This window comes from Agrilus planipennis, unplaced genomic scaffold (genome assembly GCF_000699045.2).
Source record: "Agrilus planipennis isolate EAB-ADULT unplaced genomic scaffold, Apla_2.0 scaffold248, whole genome shotgun sequence".
Lineage (NCBI taxonomy): Eukaryota > Metazoa > Arthropoda > Insecta > Coleoptera > Buprestidae > Agrilus > Agrilus planipennis.
In genome coordinates, this window is record NW_020438972.1 from 129,402 (window position 1) to 145,102 (window position 15,701).

Here is a 15,701-nt window from a genome sequence, read left to right on the forward strand (position 1 = left end):
ACATAACTTGGATTTTAAAAAATTGTTGGTATAAGAATGTCCTGTTATAATAATTTTTTGTTTTTAATTGTGCTTTAGTCAAATATTTACATAAGAATACATGCATATTTATATATACAAATACACGCAAAGAATTTTTAACTAATTAATTCATTCGCTAATGTTTAAGGTGTTATTTATTATTTTACAATCACTATAGTAGTATATTTGTTAGCATATAGTAACATTTTTACACATTTATCAACGATTTTGTAAAAATTAAAATAGTAATGGTAAAATTAAGCCTACCGGACGTGTGTTATAGGTAGGTACTTCTCCATCAAAACGAATCAAGGTTTCGTCATTTTGAGTTTAACTGTATAATTTCTTTTCCGTAATTTTTTAATTTGTAAAATTTTCATTGTCATTTTACGTGTATAGGTATTATTAATTACGACAAACGGTAGTTAATTTACATGACCTTAACCATGAATCAGGGAAAAATAAGGAAACTACTGCATTGAATATCATTAAAAAGCCGGTAGAAATTATGTGGGTGGCACCGTGAGTCAATGTGAGAAAATCCTACTAGAAACTGCAAATTACTGCAATTTGTTAATTTTTACAGTCTCTTAGAGGGCTTTTTTATTAATCATGTAGTTTTAAGCCGCATCTTGATCGCAAATTATGAATAATCACAAAAAACCTAATAAAATGTGTATTCATATCAGCAAAATACTGCTTAAAATTAATTTAAAATTTTATTCAGTGGAAAGTATCATGCATAGGCACTTAGAGAAATAAATCACAATCTTTTAGTAAGGATTTCACTGTTTATACATCCAAAATCAATACATTCGATCTATAACAATAAACCTTTAACTACTTCTCATTAAACATTATCGTTGAGTAAAATGAACGTTTATTTTCCGAAACATTGACATAAAACAGTATGAAAACATACAGAAATGTGTCAGGTTAGCGAATTTTGTTTTAGATACGGAAAAACAATATGCGACAAGGTTGTGTCCTATCTGCTCATGATGCTGCTATCAGTGGACCACAGTGGCTAGTGGACATGCAGCATAGTTCCATCCGGAGACGTCGGAGGATCCGCGGCAACTCCGGCCCAGCCAGGACGACAACAAATTCGCGAAAGGGTTCACTGGCAGCGTGAGTGGGTCATGGCTGGCGTCCCGGCGGCCGCCCCCACCACCAATACGCTCCAATCGACTGCGCGCATTTAAAACAAGCCTCAGATCCGCAGCCTGACTATTCTCTGACGTTTCGTGCGCGCGTGCACCAGTTCCGCACTACGATTTGCCGCATCTAAACGTATTATTTTGTAGACAGATCGTCGATTATTTTTTCGCTTAAAAATCACATATTGTCAATTAATCGGACTTTCGGGCCTTGAACTATTGATTTTGTTATTGAATTATCTTATCATCATAAAAATGAACGGGGGAAAGCAACTGGACCCTACCGGCTTGTATTAAAAATATCAAACACCGATAAAATTTTTGTGGTTTTCTTATAAAGAAGACACGAAAAATGCCAGCCAACAACGGAGGAAAGGGGCTGGACCCGACGGGGCTCTACTGAGATGTGGCATCGCGACGATTGCGGCGGCGACGACCGCTGTTTCCATCTTCGTACTACGAAGGGGAGATTCCGGTAAGTTTTGAATTGTTATTGTTTTCGTAGTATTTGTAAGAAAATTAGCATCAAAAGTCGAAGCAGCATCAGCCAAAGCGCACTTCTTATAGTAATATGGTTAGTACACTTCCGCATATTCTTCTCGCGAGCGTACGTACGTACGTACGGTTGTTGACCGCGGTTTGGTGAAACCCATGACGCCCACTTCCACGGTGTGGCCGCCTCTGCATGCAGCATGACATATTGCACATGAGTTCACGGTGGGCCCAAACAAACTAAAACTAATTTTTCTTTTTCTATATTTAAAATACCTTTATATATGAGCATTTGACGACTTCTTGCGTGCCAAAAGTGTCTTTTCATTTGGACTTATTTAGGAATATTAGATCCCGATGAAAGGACAGCAAATACATGTAGGTACCTAAACTTTTCGTTCCTAAACAAAATTTTGTTTCTATTGTTAGGTAATATTAATGGGTAACTGGTCTTTATTTAAATTCAAATTTTTGAATGTGTGTGCGAAAAAAAAAAAAAAACGATTAATTTATTTGCTTTTGTGCAACCGGTTCCTTATTTTAAATAACCATAAATTTGAATTTTAAACTATGTGAACACGTCTAGGTAACCTTAACAGCGCCAAAAATTAAAATACAGGTTTGGCCAATTTTTGTCACTTTAAACAAAATGTAATGGTAACCTACTTTTTCGAGCCCAGGCTGCATCGTCCTTGCGCAAAATTAAAATAAAACCAATGTTTAATCTTCAAAAAAGCTTCAGAATTCATATTCAAAAATTCGCTAGCCATTTTTGCTTCAATGTCATGCACGTTTATGCTTGGCAATTAAAGAAAGAGAAGTTTGCGGTTTCAGTTTTATTTATTACATTTTCGAAGGGTCTTTTAATCAATAATTAATCAAATTTATTTGTTATTAATAGGTACCTACCTATTAGCCTTCTTTAAAAAATATAAAGCTGAACATGGATTTTGTATGGTAGTACCAAAGTATTAAATATATATTATGTTTAAAACCAAAATAAACTTCAAATGTTTCATAGGATTCCTTGTTTATAAGTCTTATTAGATAAGATACAGTGCAGGTACCTAGAGCATGTAGGGTAGAAGTTTGGATGTTACCATTTGATAGGACTGAAACTTATTAGATTGCCTTCTCATTTTTAATTTTAATCGAGTGGATGCTGAGGTTAAATGAGAGCGTATCTATGCCCCGAACGATCAGCCGATTAGTAAACTTTTGCTTTTTAACTCATCCTCAGTTCAGATGCTGATGTTTGACGACATGCCAACTTCAACAAACGTAAAATATCGTGATGTATGAAGTACACGTTTAACATATGTACACGTTGAGAAGGCACCAAAACACAGCTCGTCTGTTGCCTTGTTTTTATTGTAGGTATCAAAGATCATTGACACCGCGCGCCGGGCTCCTTGGCTCACAACTCCTCGGCCGTTTGTTCTTATCTCTTCTAATAACACTCGGGATAAACGATTTGTAAAGAAAGAAAAGCGCGCAATCGATTCGACCCAACCGCCCATCTTCCTACGCTAATTCGCCTAAATCATCTTTATTTGTCATTTCGCTTTTCATTCTCGTCGTCATCCGGGATTCCGACACAACCTCAGTTAACCCACAGACACAAAACCCTTCCTGCTGCTTTTACATCCATAATATCACCGCTGCTACCACATGAATGACATGGCTTAATTCCGAGTACGTTGACCGGACATTCGGAAGAGTTCAACTGCGGTTCAACCTATTAAAACTGGATAATCTTGCAGTCATAACTTTGACGTCGATTTTACGCACATACTGCGCCGTCGTTCACTTCAATGTTGCATCGAGATAAATGCATTTTCTAATCACGTGAAGTACTTTAATAGGCTTCCTGTATACATAATCTCGCTCCTTTGTGCTACCGAGAGGAGCTACGTCCTGGAAATTTCATGATTCATCGTCTCACCGCGAGCACGCGAAAAAAACACCTTTACCTACCTATCCCATTGTGCAAATCGGTTTTTAATTGCAAGTATCAAACAAGAAATTTCTGAATCTTTAGCAAAGTCGCATTCAAACAATGAACTTTATTCCATCATTTAAGCAAACGTCATTACTCTCATCGTCAGTGCATCATATGACAACGATTTTACTTTTAATTTCTAGTTTACGAGTCTCATTTCTCTTTTTTAAGAATAATGGGAAATAATCAGCAATTTGTTAATCAAGTCGTTTCTGTGCCCGCGGGCGGTTAATTTGGAAGAAGATTGTTGAAGGTGTGTTTGGAGTGAGGTGCTATACGGGTGCGAAAAGGTTAGAAGCGTTCGAAATATGGTGTTTAAGTCAAATGATTCGGATGCTGTTGATATATGTTAAAAATGAGAAGGTATTAGAATGAGTAGAACAGAGGGCCCTTTAAAAATCAATAAGAAATATGCCAGATTAGTCAGAGACGTATTAGAAGCAGCAACAGGAGTTAATAGGAGTAGAGGTGGATTTAGGGTAGATTATTGTTCACAAATAGTTAAGGATGTGGGATATTTTACCTTTAGGGAAAGAGTTGGGTGCGTGTCCGACCAGTCTTACGACCAATGACCTTATGATGATAAGTTAATTAGAAACAATAAATCCACAAACTTCTCATTAATAATAAAATAACTCAACCGCCTTCAATATTCCCTTAAATTTAAAAAGTTTTTCAAAGATTAGAAAACAATTATTCTCTTTATATTTTTTAAATATTTGTATTAATTATAAAATAATAAAACGCCGCTTAGTTGCATTCTCGGTTACGTATACCTCGAGGTGATATAGACACCACATTAGTTGCGATATCTTTTCGTTAATTATCCACTTGATTAGAGTCAATAATAGCTATTTAATCGTTTAACCCAAAGGGTAACGACTATAAATACAGAAGCAAAATAGATAATAGCAGGTTTTGTCCGCGTCATTTTTTATGAACGCGCTCTCGGGAATCGATTTGCCTTGTTTATCTTGCAATTAATGTGGAATGGTATTTATTAATGCAACGCTAAATAAGGCGCTCTTGATAATCAACTCGAAATCGTAATGAATGCCATAAAAATATTCCTTATTTTTATTAAACGATGCATTTATGTAGGTAATGTTTAAAACTCCGGGTTTCTAAATTTCCAGTAAAACGAACCAAATTTTTATTTCTACTAAATTTAGAATAATTACGCTTTAAGCATTAATGGGAATTTCCACTCGTTTACTGTCGTAGTTCGGAAGTTGAAGTTTCCTTTAAAAACATGTCGGTGGCTAACTAAAAAACCTTTAATTTTTTTTCAATTGGAAATAAAATTAAAGTTCAGATAAATGGTTTTAGATTTTAGAGATTCTTATTATTAACAGCTTAATTGGTCACATAAGATACTAATTGGACTAAAATACAGTGTAAACTCTATATAACGACACTTAAACACATTTTGCACACGAACATTATTATTCATACATTGCGTATAGCCTGTTATCTTCGTCTGATGTTTTTTGCTGCTCCAATATTTTAATTGTATTTTGTTACGTATCTTACTCATATCTTGAGATACTGCTGGATCAATTTGATTATATAAAAAGTATTTTTTTAATAGTTTCGCTGCATCAAGTGCTTGTTTGATGCTTGGTGGAGGGACAGGATCGTCTTCTTCAACAACGTACACAGCTGCAGTTCTTATCTATTTCGGCAACTTAGAAAGTACTGCTTAATGATTTATAATGCCGCATTGTTGTCGTTAAATAGAGTGAGCGTGACGCTATATAGAGTGTAATATTGTATAGAAAACAATGTAAACAAACTAAAGTCAAGCAATTTCGACGTTTTAAGGAGTTTGTCGTTAAATGGAGTGACGTTATAAAGAGTTTACACTGTATATCTATCTACTTAGTACAAAGTGTTTTATTAGAAAATTCTAATTTAATATTTGTGGACAGTACATTTTACAATTAGTAGATTTGCTACGATTTTGAAGTAGGTACAAATTATTATCAGAATAAAAGGGGTGATTGTCGGAAAAAAGGCAACAACTTCTCGAAAGGTGTAGTAATGGCAATAACTATAATTCCTACGGCGTGACTTTCATGTACATCTTCGCGTTCTTGACATTTTTACGAAATTATTACCATCAAAATCAATTTCTCACATCGGCATCGGCGAAGTGCCCTTCGAACTAATCTAAATATCTCGCGCGTCCCTCCTGTCTGTTCGTCCTCTGTGTATAGTAGCAGCTAATTACGGTTACGCAAAAAAGGAACTGCAGTGGAGGCATAAGCGCATTTTTTGTCATGTTATTATAGAATCATATGTAGATATAATGCCGACTAGTGACATTTAAGATATAGTAGAAAACTATAAGGTCAAGACTAGATAGACGCCTGCCTAGGCCAATAATGTATTCATAACACCGGTTTAGGGTTAGTGAGAGCACGTCTTTATCGCATTAAAAGCTACTATGCATACACACGCATAATCGCGAGGTCGTACTGTTCGTATACAAATACACACAAACATGCGCACGCTTGTAATTGAATTACAATCAGTTAAATTTGCACTTGATTTAACTAACTCAGTAGCGTCTCGGTAATCCAAAATTTATTTGATTCACGTGTACTACCTTGATTTTGCTTACATCATTATGCAAACATTAACTAATAAAAAACACAGACAAAATTTAAAATGTTAAAAAATGTTAATGCTTGCAAAATAAAACGATCATTTTTTTCAGATGCAATTTTTATTAACATTACAGATTAGACCAATTTTTAGTTACAGTTAGATCGTAAGTGCATTTGGTGTAATTAATGGTTCGTGTCTTTGTGGGATTTCCAATTGATACCACCCTTACTAATTTCCTAATTAAACCCCGTTCAAAAAGTTGTTAAAATACTGAACTAATGCAATTTTAATTCTTGGTTGGCCGATTTCCAACGAGAGGATCGACTTGAAACCGTTGAAACGAGAGCTTCATGTTCATAAATACTAAATCATACTAATAAGTTATCATTAATCAAAATCTGATATACCAAAAACAGTTCGGCCTTCCTGTTCAAGAATTATATCGAGAAAACAAATAATATAAAATAGATTAGTAATCAATAATTTAAATTTTTAATTATTATTGTGTGAATTAGCTTTTTCTCTGGTAGAATTTCCTTTCACTGCCTTGTATCTAGTGTTATTATCCGGCACCCGGCCGGATCCTAAAAAGTGCGCCGGATTCGCTGGGTGCAGATCCAAACCGGGGTTACGCGGCTTATTTCAAATACAAACGTAGCATCGATAATATAATCAATCTGTCGTTTAACTGAAGAGAGATAGGTAGTCGTATTCTTTGATCTCGGTATGCCTCGAAATTGTTTCCTTATTGCACTTTTCAAGGACACCATTCTAAACCTGCAGGCATAGTATCGTAAAATAAAAGGTTTTACTACACATTTATTATTAGAAGTATTTCAACAACCATGCTCTACCACTGTACTACTTGATGTAACAGCATTACTAGGGGCCTTTATATTTTGGATGCCGACCCCTACAATAGTCGTCGCTATAAATGTTAGCTGTGGTATTGAATATTTGGTGTGCCTATACGGCTGGCTAAATATCGTGCTCAGGCATTTTTTATGCAAATTTATCTGTCGGGTTCGGCAGCTAGAGAACTGACTGGTCTATCGAGTTTTAGTCGATTCTATCACGAATGGTGTCCTCAAGTTGGGAACATCTTTCTATCTTGCACACCTTTTAAGGTACCAACAAGAAAAAGACTCGAGAATTATTATTACACGTCACGGTTTTTAAAATTGTTGACTGCAGAGTCTACTTGGCACCTCAAACTTCACCGCAAGTAATAATTTGCATGTGCTTAGGTACTTACAACTTTCTTCTAATTCATTATGTTACTTGTCATTATTTTATAAAAAGATCAGTGGTAAGGTTAAAAATTACATCACGGCGAATTTTAATTCATTTATTAATTGGTGTTCTTTTATTCCGTTGAATTGTCTAATCAAAAACCTAAAATTGTGCCTGTTCAATCCAATTTGGTTTTATATACAAACATTCCTCAATGATGACTAGTTAATCACATGTTCAGTTATATTTTAATAACGAATACGTAACAACCTAACTAATTTCAATATGAATTACGTATGCCGGAAGTGGTGGGTTTTTAGGATACTTTGCCTGACAAGTACCTTTTACCTATATCAACCTACATAACTACATGGGTACATTCATAACGCATAAATATGTACCTACATCAGTAATGTTCGCACAATTACCTATCTATCGATCGAAATATTGAATCAATTTCGTTTTATAAATGCACTGTCATCATAATCTCCAAAATTTGCGCTGTACGCTAACGTATCCAAGGTGGCGCGGCGTGTTGCGTCCTTGCCGATTTTTTGCAATAGCATACGTCAAAAGCAAGGCCACCTGTTCTTGCCTTTACCCAAATAATAATGCACTTAGATTATTACCACTACTACCTAGAGACTAACTAAATGTGTATACACTCGTGGCGAGTTGAGAACCGAACTTAGGGATGTAATTATCAAAGGGTGGCATTGAAAAACGCAACGTGGTATAGGAAAATTCGTAAAAATACCTTGAGCCATCTTTTCAATAAGTAATAAAAAGTCAAAAAAAGCTTTAAATAGCTTTTGAAGGGTGTAACGCTTTGACAGTTCGGTTAGTTTAGGACAATTTTACAGAAGCAGGGGATATCTTTAGATAGATGTCGTGCAACATAAAAAGGACAAATGCCAATAAAGAAATGGTAATTCATACGCTTTTGCCTTACCTGTATAACTCAATATATAAACTACATAGCGTTGTTGAGACGCTGTGCTGTACCACTTCTTTATTTTGTTTGGCAAGGCAATTGGACCATGGCCACCGTTCCCCAAAAATCGTTTTACTAATGTCGTCTCTATATTATAATCCGAATATTGCATTATAAACTCTAAGTACATGTCTGTATATAACAAATTAAACGTATATACGTAAAATTATATATATATATATATGTATACACAAGTAAATCATTCACGTAGTAAGGATTCTTTCTAATGTTTATTTACGTTCGATCGCATTTGTCCTTACTTTTACTCGATTGGCAAAGAAGTCCAGATTACGATTTATTTCGACATTTTTCAGTCAAATATTTTAATTAAACTGTTCATTCAATTACGGCTACAAAAAAAAGATAAACAAGTGTAATAGTAATAGGTTATAAACAATTTTTTAATAACAAACTTTTGTAGCGTGAAAAAGCCAATGTAACAAATAGGGGATAATGTGTGCGAGAAGGTCTTGATTTTAATATTACATTAATTTTGGGTAATATCAGGAACAATTTTTAACTTTGTATCCTTAAGGTTATATCAGGCTCACAAAATGTATTATCTGGACTAGACATGTACCGGATGGCGGCCGGTTAACCAGGTGCCCGGCAAAACCATTTCGTTCTGTCTGAATTTTCATTAAATACCACCCTTAGTGTTTATGTATGTGGGTATCCGGCTTCATTATCCGGTACACGGCCGGATCCTCAAACAAGTGCCGGTTACCCGGTCCATCTCTAATCTGGATTTGTGCGAACGGTGCTCGAATAGTATTTGAATATATGAAACGAATTATTTAGAAATGCTCTGAATATCTGCTTGAATTTTTGTTAATTGTAGTTAATAATATATTATTCAGCAAACATTCATTATTTGGTTAATTATATTAAAATGAAATTGAGTGATCCATGTTTTAAAAAAATAAGTGCCTATCAAAAAACCATTTACAAAAAAATTATTTTATAATCACATTCAGTCACAATGAAGACTGTTCAATTTTAAAAGCGTTAAACAATAAGGCAATAATGATTGATTAACGTGCAGTAGCAGTCGCATTAATTAATATATTCAGAGAATTAGTTAATCACTGTTATAATATTATATTTTTCGTTTTTTCCTACATCGGACAGAAAGTGCAAATTATCGGTAAACTACTAATCTAAACCTAGAATTGTTCGAGCCTAACCTAAAACGTCGATTAAAAATATTTTTTTATTAGGGATATGATACTTTTGTGATATTTATTTTTTATTTTGTTTCAGGTGACGTCGCCGCCAAAAATAATGCACTGCCACTCTAGTTACCACCAAACCCTCGCTCTTTATTGGAGTGCCCCAAGACTGACAATTGTTGATTTTATACTAATTATTGACTACTTGTTATGTTAACTTATGCTAGATTAAGTTCCTTAGGAAGGCTATATACTATGCGTGTTCGCTTATCCTAATTATTTTGTACATATATAACTGATTATTTTTTTTTCGTAATATAAATCGTATTTTTTTAATTTTTTCTTGTTTTTATTTACTACAGTAATGTTGATACACTTACGAATTATCATTTATACCCACCTACTTTTTTCCATAAAGTACACACAATCATCACAAAACACTTATTATTATGGCAAAAGGAGACCAGAGTTTAATAAAATTTGTAGGAGGACGGTTATCAAATGCCGTTTAGTTCTATGTACCTTTACTTACGTATTTATATGGGGCATATACATAACACGTAGAATATCACTTAATAATGTGCTACAAAACTATTTACTTCGCTGAAATTTTACCTACTATGATATTTAGATAAGCCGTAGAATTTAGAGAAGCTTATACTGTGTTACGTTAAAATATAAATAAAGTATATTTCATGTTAGAACAATAAATTAGAAAAGCATATATTCTCCTTTTATTATCCGCGTTAAATGAATTAAATGAATCCAAAAATAAAGTTTGATTCAATAAACATCTTATTAAAAATGAAACAAGTAAAAATAGTATTACTTTATATTCGTATAGATTTTCAAAAACTGTCTTTAATGGAAGTCAATTATTATTATTTAATGTCAAAAGTTGATTGATTGATTGCACTCCATTTGAGGTATTCGCGATAAACGTATATGTAATTAATTGACCGCTTAATTTCATTATATCTTTATTCACGAAAATTTAATGAAAGTATAAATATAATTTGGGTTAACTATTTTAATTTAAATCAATACGTAAGTTGACATTTCGGAAAATTGACGCAAAAGAAATGTTCATATTTAAATTGGTACATATTCTGAATACCTTAAGTATAAGCATAATACAGCTAAAATGTGGAAATTGATTGATATGTATTTATCCAACGCGGTAATAATCCAACCAATCATCACATCATTCGAGATAAGAAATTCAACTGCAACCAGCAAATCTGTTATTTAATTGATCAAGAGTCTACGAGGGAAAATTAAGATAAATATGAAACAGGAATTGCTTGTGTTAATTATGACATATACGCATGGTAATTGAAATTAGATTTCAATTCTAATTAGTCGGGTTCTTATTTACTAATAAAAGATACTGAGACGTACTTCCGGAAATCACTATACAAGCAAGTTTTAGTAACGAAATTTATCTTATGAGATTCTGTAGGTGAAATGAAAAAACTAAACCTCTATGTACCTATAGGATCACTATCATATCGTCCATTTTTCTGTCAACTTCTTCGGACACGCCTATAGTGATAACGAGTCGTACTTCATGCCAAATATCATATAAAAAAATCAACTTTCTAACTTAATGCAGTAAAAAGATACAGCTTTGTTATAAGCACCAGGAACATCATTGCATATACGGTAGATTTGGCAGAAACCTGGGCTTAGTATCAATTTATATCTGGAAAATTAAAATTTTCACATAACATATATCGCGGAAGTACTGCGTGATGTGATGGCAAGCAATGGCCACCCCTCCTTCTTTATCCACCCACTGGTAAATTTATTGTAGTTATAAGACGAAAGAGAAATGCAAGTCAAAAATTACACATCGGAAACCATTGAATTAGCTGAGACTGTGGGGATATCGAAAAAAGGAATGCGAAATATCTTGTACAAAGAATTAGGAATGAAAAAGCTCTGCCCAAGATGGTGCTATATTTGCTGAACGCCGATCGAAAGCAAATGCGTAAGCAACATTTGGATCTATTCAATAGCGGTCCGATCGATTTTGTGCAGCGATTTGTTACCATGGATGAGATATTATTCTATCACTACAAGTCAGAAACAAGTAGTGGGTGGAGGCCAATGTTTCTGTGCCAAAGAAAGCGATATCGATCGCATCTACGGGAAAGGTTATGGGTAGCGTTTTTCGGGATGCAAAAGGGATCCTGTTAATTGATTACATTGAAAGAGGCAGAACAATTACAGTCGATGGGAAAACTGCGGAATTTGGAGTTGAGCGTTTCGCGTCAATGAAGAAGTTGAGAGGGCCGTAGATGAATATTTTCACAGCTTTCTAGAGAATTGCTAATGTTGAAGAAATGCTGGACCAAGTGTAATAAAGTCAAGGGAGATTATCTGGAAAAGTAAAATAATTTTTTGACTGAAAATTGCTGTCATTCATTCTTAGACGGAGAACTTTTCACCTCATCCTTAAATATCAAACGTAAATATCTAGAATTAAATTGTAATTTATAAAAATATCCCACTTTCTACAACAGGCTTAAACGCTTAATGATGTTTAGTTAATGGTACGTTAGGTAATTCTCATATTTTGCATATGTTTGCATTCCTATCGATATGATCCCACTGTAGATATAGGAGAACACAATAATACCTATTATTATTTGTCAAACTAGGGGAAGGGGACCAAACATGATATTGCGCCGGGTGAGGGGAGGTTTGCCACTAGCTGCCATACCATGAAAAAAATTATTATTTTTCTCGTCACGTTAACCATCAAGTTTGCATATTCATAAAAAGGTGAAAGTAGCATCAAGAGAAAAAGTAGGACATTCTCTCTCGGACGTGAATTGTCACTTAAGGTGATGGAGAGGGCGGAAAACTCCCAGAGGGGATGCCGTAAATTCTTCTCGAGGCTCGTATACTATGTTCTATGATAACATTTTCCTATTTCAATGACTAATAAAGCGCAGCATAACCTCTCAGGTAAGAAATCACATTTACTGTCTATCAGAAGAGCATTTTAACCACGGGATTTGAACTTCATAAACCTCCTCTCATAACTGTGCCATTACGTATGAAAATATATATAAATAATGTTGAATCCACAAAAATCATTATCCAAACATTACCTTAGTTGTAACCTGTAATACGATTCTACAGGTAACTTGCAACTTTCCTTATGAAGCTATTAAGAAAAAGTAATACGGCCATCCATCAGGCTTATGACTAAAAGATTAAAATAAAACTATTGTCAGATTGCATAAAGACACCTATCTCGAATAAAAACTGCACTACTTGGTGCAACAGACTTGACTTTATTAGGTATTATGTTGTCATTAAACTTTTTTCTTTTGTGTTTTACTCTATATTATCCTTCTTATCAAAACCGAAATACGTACGTAACAGTTAGAAACGAAAAGTAGAGAATTTGTTTCACTTTTCAGGATAAATAAACGAATTGTTTGGCAACAATGCTCAATCTTTTTACGGATAACTCGATTTCTTTGCGTTCATGTAGCATGTAGGTATATAATGGCAGCAATACCTCGCGGACTAGCAGATAAGAACAACATTTTCTTATTTAGATACTGCCACATCAAATAGCCCTTTTATTGGACTCGTCTTTAACCCATATGGAGAATGTGTATCAAATTTGGCTCGAATCCAAATTAGTAGATGCTCTACCAGACTGCTATCAAATAACAAATATGGCTCGGCATGCAGCTTGCCATTGGAGTTCGATAGCGATGGTAACTCTCTTCGACTTATACATAATATATTATTATTCGTATATGTGTAGACTTTCTGTAGTTTTACATGTAAACGAGCACATGTGTTCCTTTTATATCTTCATTTAAAGGGTTGCTGATTGATATTTAAAAGGACCAGGATTAATAAATGAAGATACATTCCCGATTATTTTGATTAAAAGAAAAACGAATTCGTTTTTTGTTAAGTAATTTTTTGTAATTTAAAATTATATTTAGAAGAAGTTTTTAAATAGCAATGATGCACTAATGCAGTGGTTTCCAACCTGTGGGGCGCGCGAGACTGTTGCAAGGGTGGCATGCAGCTGTTTCAAAAATATCATTTTCGAATACAAACCAAAAAAGTCGAATAGGTGTTAAAAAATGAATCAGGAAAATAGGTATACGTATAGGTATATAGGTATACGTAATCCACAATTAGAGAAGAAATTAGAGCATCCAACTATCTGTGAACAATAACCTAATCTAGGACTACCTATACCCCTCCTAACTCCCGTTTCTGCCTCTAATCTGCTCCTAACTAGACCTTCATGCCTGAGAAGATGTGCTACTAACATATCTCGCTTATTCTTTTTAACTTCNAGGTACAAAAAGGTTGGTAACCACTGCACTAATGTGTTCTATCAACTGCTACAGGTATAGTAACAAATCCAAATAAACTTTTAATCGTAAGTTATTTAGTATGTGTAAATTGCTGTTATGTATATTATTTTTATTAAATTAATTGTTGAAATAAAAATTAACTGAAGTGCTACTCGCTAAATAATGATCTGCTACATTAAATTTATTGTCTGCACACTCAATCGGTGTCTATTTACAAATAAGAATTTTATGATTCGCTGCGAACGCATATTGTTTATCTGGTTGCATAATTTTCGTTGTTTCAAATGATGCAACAGTAAGTAAATTGAAAAAGCTTTTACAATATATTGCGACACGCGTATTCAAAACAAAATAAATATAAAACAAATACTGAAATATAATTAAGTATCGACGTTAATTTTTATTTTTGAAAACTTTGTGTGGTTTGCAGTTCCCCAGCAGCTCTTACGTATATACCGTCGCTATTTATATAGATACCTAGAACACCAATTTTATTGATCAGTTGTTGAAGTCCGTAAACAGAATGATTTTAAAATTAAACTGGGTAGACAAGGACACACAAATGTTTAATAGATTATAAATATTAATAATAAACAACAAGACATCTGAATTAGTTTGCAAGATTCCATGGCAACATATTGTAATTTATAAGGTAAGTTTCCAAAAAATGAAGACCATGGCAGAACATGTTTTTTTTGTAATCCAAATTACTACCTACTGCTTAATTGAAATGGTATTAAATTGGTTTAAAGTGGCATTTGCTATATTTAATTCATTCATTTATGCATATTAGTCGTACTTATATTACACAGTATACTGTGACGAATTGGGCATCAACTTTACGGAGAAAACCAAATTTTTATGACAACGTTAAAATTAAATTTTGTAAATGACTGAATTTGCCGTAAAAATAGTAGAATTTATATTGCCAAAAAAAGAATGAAGTGGTAATAAGCATATTTCTTTGATCCACATAAAAAAATACGCGAACGCAGTCTTGGAAGAATAAATAATAAAAGCTTGTGGTGAAATGGACTCGAGTCCATCCTTATTACAGGATCGCATAGGGCAAAGGTAATTTAAACACTTCTCTCTGTTTTCTCCTTTGTATACAATATGTTACGCCGAATGCGAGTAATTGCCCTTGCTTGTAGTTGACAAAATTTTTCTTAATTTATGAAGTAGCAATTGACTAGTCTAAGTGTATTTAAATTAGAGGTTGTGCTTATCGTGTAGTAATTGTTGCGCCATGTGACGTGAAAGTGTAAATACGTATTAAAAATAATATTTATTAGATATGCAGTAGTGGTAGAAAAAAAGAAAAATTTAAAATTGGTACAAGATATGGCATTACCAATATTTGGTTGGAAAGAAATTTTTTGCTTTTTGATTAATAAACCAACGTTCATAGGCTTGTTCGTAAAGACAGTAGGTTTTGGTTAAGGTTATAAAAGAAAATTGTACTTCGTGAGTATTGACTTCTCCTACTGTAACACTATGAGTCTAACCTAATCCAACTTTAACCTAGAATTGATTTTACTTGATTTCTTATGCTTGGAATACATTGTGAAACTTTACCATTCGTTCGCATCGTTGCTGAGTGACATAAATGAACGAATTACCCTCCCCTATTTACATTTGCTAGCGTTC

General features: G+C 33.8%; 1 long non-coding RNA gene across 1 annotated transcript; it reads left to right on the plus strand.

Moving 5' to 3' along the window:
• Positions 1-933: 933 nt before the first annotated feature.
• LOC108739887 lies at positions 934-10,023 on the plus strand. The gene is made up of 2 exons (XR_001938243.1): positions 934-1,656; positions 9,779-10,023. It is a non-coding gene; the product is annotated as an uncharacterized LOC108739887 (long non-coding RNA).
• Positions 10,024-15,701: the final 5,678 nt, after the last annotated feature.